This window comes from Gallus gallus, chromosome 24, assembly GCF_016699485.2.
Source record: "Gallus gallus isolate bGalGal1 chromosome 24, bGalGal1.mat.broiler.GRCg7b, whole genome shotgun sequence".
Lineage (NCBI taxonomy): Eukaryota > Metazoa > Chordata > Aves > Galliformes > Phasianidae > Gallus > Gallus gallus.
This window is the reverse complement of record NC_052555.1, coordinates 4,684,015-4,690,052: the sequence shown is the minus strand read 5'-3', so window position 1 is coordinate 4,690,052 and position 6,038 is coordinate 4,684,015. Positions and strand designations below refer to the sequence as shown.

At 47.5% G+C, this 6,038-nt stretch overlaps 1 long non-coding RNA gene across 3 annotated transcripts; it reads right to left on the bottom strand.

Annotated features, from left to right (window-relative positions):
* Positions 1-291: 291 nt before the first annotated feature.
* LOC121107527 lies at positions 292-2,130 on the bottom strand. 3 transcript variants are annotated; one of them, XR_005841754.2, is made up of 4 exons: positions 1,892-2,130; positions 1,690-1,805; positions 1,468-1,512; positions 652-862 (listed from the first exon to the last, which is right to left on the bottom strand). It is a non-coding gene; the product is annotated as an uncharacterized LOC121107527 (long non-coding RNA). The 3 variants fall into 3 exon arrangements; XR_005841755.2 differs by lacking the exon at positions 652-862 and adding an exon at positions 292-645 and having other exon boundaries at positions 1,690-2,130; XR_005841753.2 differs by having other exon boundaries at positions 1,690-2,130.
* Between the last annotated feature and the right edge of the window lie 3,908 nt (positions 2,131-6,038).

The window sequence follows — 6,038 nt, the reverse complement described above, 5'->3', positions numbered from 1 at the left end:
ACCGGTTTGTTATTTATGGCTGCTGATGCGGGGGGACAAGGGGTCAGTGACCATCAGGTGACTCAGTGGGATACACCAGCGCCTCATAATGAGCACACACGGCAGGGCTCAGTGTTTGTTTCTTTTCCCTTCGAATAAAAGGAAAAGCAAAGAGCATCGTGTCTTGGGTTTGTTGGTTTTACTTTTTTTTTTTTTTTTTTGAGAATAAAAAGCATTACAATTCTTGGTAAAGCCTGCATTGTATCTACATCCATGTATATGTGCAAGCACTGCTTTATCTCACATGAAAATAATGATGTCTAGTTTTACAGAACTTGAATAATTCATCAGCATAAACACTTTGTGCCCAGAATACAACCATGCTCTCCGAAAAACGAAAACAAACCCAAGAAAAGCGCTGATGAATAATTAGATTTGTTGGGTTGCTGGATGAGTTTTGGAAGTCACTTTCTTTGGGAAGTGGGGGCCGAAGGGTCCGTCCTTCCATTCTGCACTGGGCTGTGGGCTTTGCTCTACTGCCTTCTCCAGCAGGTAACTTCTCCTTTTGAAAACACACTTGTGCTTTATTTCAAACATCACTACGTTGGCTGGGCCTGGCTACCAATTCTCTTTCCAGAGAACAAAACAGGCACTTCTCTTCTCCTCCTGCAAATACATTTATTCTGCGGTAAGAAATCAAAACACCATTTAATCCCAAAGATTAAAACCTTATGTTGTCAAGGGATCCTAATGTGGAACACTTATTTTCTTAGCACTTATTTTCCTTCTCTTTTCTGATGGAAGCAGTTGTCTTTCTTCCTTGTCACAAGCCAGACCCCTCCGTGTTGCTCCCAGGGCTATTACTCTGTCACATGTTACCACTCTACAGAAAAAAGGTATTAAGCAAAATAGCATTCTCAGAAGCAAGAATTGCTATTGTTAGCAAAACAATACCAGCAAAATAATTTCCTCCTGACTGAAGCCTCATTTCTCCCAGCAGCCAGATAGGAGGGACAATTTATTAACTAGTATTGGGTTGGCTGCCACTTCTGACCCCAAGTGATGCCTCCTTGAGATGTGTGGGGGATGTAAGGGAGGGCCGTCCGGCATTGTTCTTGTCCCTTCTCATATTGCATGGATAGGAGTTGAATTGATACCACTGAGGTATCGAAATGAGGGAAGCAATCATAGAATCATTAAGGCAGGAGGAGATCTCTAAGGTCATCTAATCCAACCGTCAATAACTGCTGTCTCCTGGCCGCCATTCTCTTTGCTGTTCAGGCTTCTTCCATGGTTTTGTCCCAGGTAATATTCAAGAAAAGTAAAACAGAAGGCTTTGAGTGAAGCAATACTCTAAGAAATAAGCCAGAAATAAGGACTTTTGTCTGACCCACTAAACCTGAGGTTTTTTGCTGCCTTTTGTAACTGTGAACAATGAGTTTGTGAGGATCACGAGGCTACGGCATTACACTGTGCTTTTCTTATTACCTTCTTTGGTAGGTCACATCACTGCAGATTTTCCCATTCATCTACCTATAGAAAAAAAGAGAGTGATTTGATGTTTGGGAGTTTGAGGATTTTGCCTTACGTTTTTCTTCATCTAAGGGTCTAATGGTTTCCCATGTCACTTCTGAAGGATCGGAATGCCTGCATATGCCTGCCTCATAGATATGAGGCAGCAATGCACCACAGACAGAACAGGAAATTTACCTAAGGATGGTCTTTCAGTGGAAATCCTGTGAGTTTTGACTGCCTGAACTGAAATGCCAGTGCCTGGCTTTTGGCTCCATCCTTAGGGCCAGCAGATGCAGTGCTGGGCAACAGATCTGGAATACACCATCACATTTTCCTTATGTCTGTCATTTTCTTATTTTGTCTGAATTCAAATTCCATTTACTGGAGCTTTGTGTACCTCTGTTGGTTCTAAGAGTCCTTTGTTGTGGAACGTTGAAGGGTAGATGTCACAGTGAGTGACACGGCTTAGTGGGCATGGTGTGTTGGTTAGACAGTCGGACTAGATGATCTTAGTGGTCTTTTTCAACCATAATGATCCCACGGTTCTATGACTTTTCCCCTAGTATTGGCTATTCAGAGGTGATCTTGCTGTTGTCCAGAAGAGTTTATCTGAAATGAGTCATGAAGAACCAGTGGGGATCCACCAGCACTCCTAAGTGCTCTCATGCACTGAAATCATGCAAGAAAGAAAAAAAAAAAAAAAAAGAAAAAGAAAGGAAGACAACTCGTAGCATAGGGAAAAATGTAGGTTTGTTGGGGATTATTTTTCTGACTGTAAAAGAAGAAGATGTCAACCCTCGCAATAAATAAGCACAGGTTCCTGTGGTGGCAGAGCGCCAGACCTGAAGATTCGCTGCTCATTTTTTCAACAACAACAATTAGCTTCTTGAGCTAATGAGGGGTTTCATAAGCAGCCATGAATAATAGTGCTTAGGGACTCTTGGCAAAAAAGGTGTTTTGAATAACATAGCCACCATGTCATTAAAATCAAAGAAGAGACTCCTTGCACAGCAGTTTCCCCTCCAATTCATTTCCTTGGCAGACAGGCTGGAAACACCGTGGGCTGTCAGGCAGGGAGATAGAAAGGCAACAGAAATAACCTCCAGGTGGCTGAGGAGGGATGCAGGTAGTTTGGTTACCGGTATCTCCAACACGTCTCTCGGGGAAACAATGATCTGCTGCCGCAGACGCAGTGGGTTCTATTGGAATACAATGGCGGCATTAGGAGACACGGAGAGACCCTTCGATCCCATTGACAGGGGGAGAGAGAATATCAATTTTATCGTTCTGAATTAATGAACTATAGTCTGAAACTTGCAACCTGGTGAAAAACATTATAGATCTGGCCTGCTCGTCGCTCAGAGAGAGTTTCTGTTATCCCCCTGTGCTCTCCACAGGATGCTGGGCTTCTTGGGAAGCTGCAGCCCCACTCCCAGGTCTGGCTGTACACTGAGAACATGGGATGTGCAGGGCTCCTGCCCCGCTCCCTGCAGCCCCAAAATAGCCACTCTGGGGGCAGGCTGCTCCTTCCAAAGGGGATGGAGAGCTGAAGCATCAGTCATTACCACTTGTAATGGGGTCTTCGCTCTGCAGCATCTTGCTAAGTGCGAGGCAGCATCAGCTCTCTGATTTTAATTTTATTCATAAAGCTGCTATTACTCCATCTGGATCGCGCGGGATGAATACTAATGGGCCTCTGGATTGTTTTAAGTGCAGATCTGAACCCGATACTCGCTTTCATTTTGTCAGAGCTGTCGCTTTGTACAGAGATTTGTGGAGCTTTCCTTCCAACCAGCGCTGGATGTTGGTGTGTGTGTTTGTCAGATGTTGAGCTCCCCCAACTCTCTGCCCTGGGAAGGTCAAGGTGTGCCCCTCTTGGAGCTCAGGACGTGACCAGCAGCCTCGCTGTCCCCTTGTAGGTTACACCTTGTAGGGTACGCTCTTGTGTGCTACTTTGGTAATTGCAGTGTGAGTGAGGGTGGCTGTGAGCCTGCTCCGAGGGCACTCCAGCACTCGCAATGCATCCGAGGGGGGAATTATGCCATTTAGCAAAGAGGATTAATGTTTCATAACAAAAGGTAATTTATTCAATTGTATGCAAAAAAGGTAGCTGCAATGGCATGTACAAAGCCTGCTTTATTATTGTCTATTGTATTATAAATTTAATTCCTGTGAAAACATTACTAACTCCATTGTGTACCTTTGGGGAGAACTTGACCAGTCCCAGCCTGGATTGGATTGTCTTAATTAAACACACTTGACTTTGACAGAGGAGGATCCTGATAGGCTTCCAGGGAGGAAGCTTAAACATCTGTGAATTGCAGCAAGTGGTGGGGCAGAGGCAGAGAGCCTGGGAAGGATGCGGGGCCAGCACTTGGCTTGCACCATGGCATCCCAATGGCATCTTCAGGTGGCAAAAGGGACAGCGACTTGATCTTCCACATCTCCAGTAATTCAGGTGCTGGCTTTTGGAGAGCCCCTCTGTTCTTCAGTGTGTGAACTGGCTGCTCTCAGCCTGGGAGATAGCACACGAAACCGAGCACACAAGCTCACCCGTCACTTCTGCATCACTCTCCTGACTGTCACCGTCGCATAAAAGGGAAAACAATATATTTTTTTTCTCTATCAGTGCATGAGTCACCGGCACGCAGCCGGAGTTCGGCGTCCCTCGTGCACTGACAGCTTCTGGGGGTGTCGCACGTCGAGAGGGTTCTGCTGTTGTCGCAGCTGTCACGCAGTCGGTCCCCGAGCGGCTGTGAGCAGAGCTGCGCCACGAGAGCCAGCGGCGATCGCTGCGGTGACACAGAGCGGCGTTTGGGAGCAGCGCCCGCTCCCCTCTCTGTGCCTGAGCACGGAGTGCCCGCACCGTCCCTCTCTGCACCTCGGGAAGCATTTGTAGCATTTCAGGAGCTTTTGTGAGCCGTGAACTCTTGAAAAAAGCAAGGCACTGAGTGCTTCTACCTTCTGGGGAGACTGTAAAAGCCTCAATATCTGCATTGATCCAGCTCAGGGATTTGCATTAATTACCTCCTCCCCTCCGGTGACTTTTTTTGCTCCCCCGTTCCTTTGCAGTACACGCAGCAACGATACAAACACCTCCGACAGCTCCACGTGCCCACGGAGTGCTGCAGGAGAGCCCTGGGTAGGAGGGCAGGGAGCTGGGGAGTGGGCTGTGCTCTCGGTGGATGCCGTATGTTTCAGTCTTGCTTCAGCTGGGCTGACACACACCTTCATCTACAACAACTCCAACTGTGGCCAGTTGGCCTGTTCATCTTATCCTGGGGTGTCTTCAAACCTCTTGCCTGCTCTCAGCCTTTTGTTGGGCTGTGGAGTAGATATCTGGGCTGTCCTGCATCAGATGTGGCTTGTCTAGCTCAGTAGGAATGTCAAAAACAGAAATGAAAGGGTGGTTTGGCGGTGGCTGTGACCTGTTCTTCTGTCACTGCATCATGAGGACATTTGAGAGCTGCAGAGCCATCTCCTCTCATCCTTGTGAGCAGAGAGCTCTCAGCATTGGCTATAGCACATAGTGCTTGTACTGAAGGCTGTGCGTGGAAAAGCCATTAAAAACCCCTATAAAGATGTAGCCCGCATTAACCGGGTTGCAAAATGAATCTTAGTTCTGCTGAACTGGTCAAGAAATAAAAGCAATGCCATGTGACCGGTCAGCACAATTAAACATCCCATTTTAAGCTCGGGACGGCTCCAAATTGATGCACAAAGCCAGCAGCAGTGGAAAGGAGCTAATTGTTGGAGGAAACCGTGGTCAGTCCATGAGTGCTCAGGCACTGAAACTGGGAATTTGATAAAATAATTACTGGCTGGAAATCATCACATATTTATCACAGAACTTTCGTACCACTCTGCAGACCACAAGCCACAAAGCAAAGCCTTAGGAACACAAAAGCCCACACCTTGGATTTTTTGGGGCTCTTCAGTTCGGGTGCTGCAGGACTGTCCTCGTTCAGGTGTGATCATGGCCAGGTGTGAGGCACCAGCTGCGAGCATTCAGACCTCACTTAAAGCTCTGAGCCCATGGGTGGGCTTCAGGAAGGTGGTGTGGCATGGCTGGAGGTGCTGCTGGTCCAGGTAAGAGCACACAGAGTGGACTTGTGGTGTGGGTGTCACATGCTGAGAGCACTCCCTGCTTTGTGTTGGTTGTCCCTGAGCCCTGTTGTTGGTCCTTCTGCCCCATTGGGATACAGGCTGTAGGGCAACCTCCTTGCTGGATTGCCTCCACTCCAACTGCAGCTGTGTTTGCTGAGCCTGCTCTGCCCTCTGCAATCAGGGTGGCAATGCTGCAGCCATCAGTGATGAGTTTGTGAAAGCCTGCGATGCTTTGTGTTGTCTCTTGTGTTTCAAAGCCCTGTGTTTTTCTGCTGGGTTCTGTTGTAGAAGTGTTTTGTAGAGGTTGCAGCTATTTGCCTTGGTGTTGCTTTAGCTGAGCCTGGAGGAAGGGCCCTCTGTTGGGATGCTGCTTTCACTGCGCCTCTGCAGGCTGTTGCAGCAACAGTAGCAGAGAAATGGTGGCTGGAGATGACTGG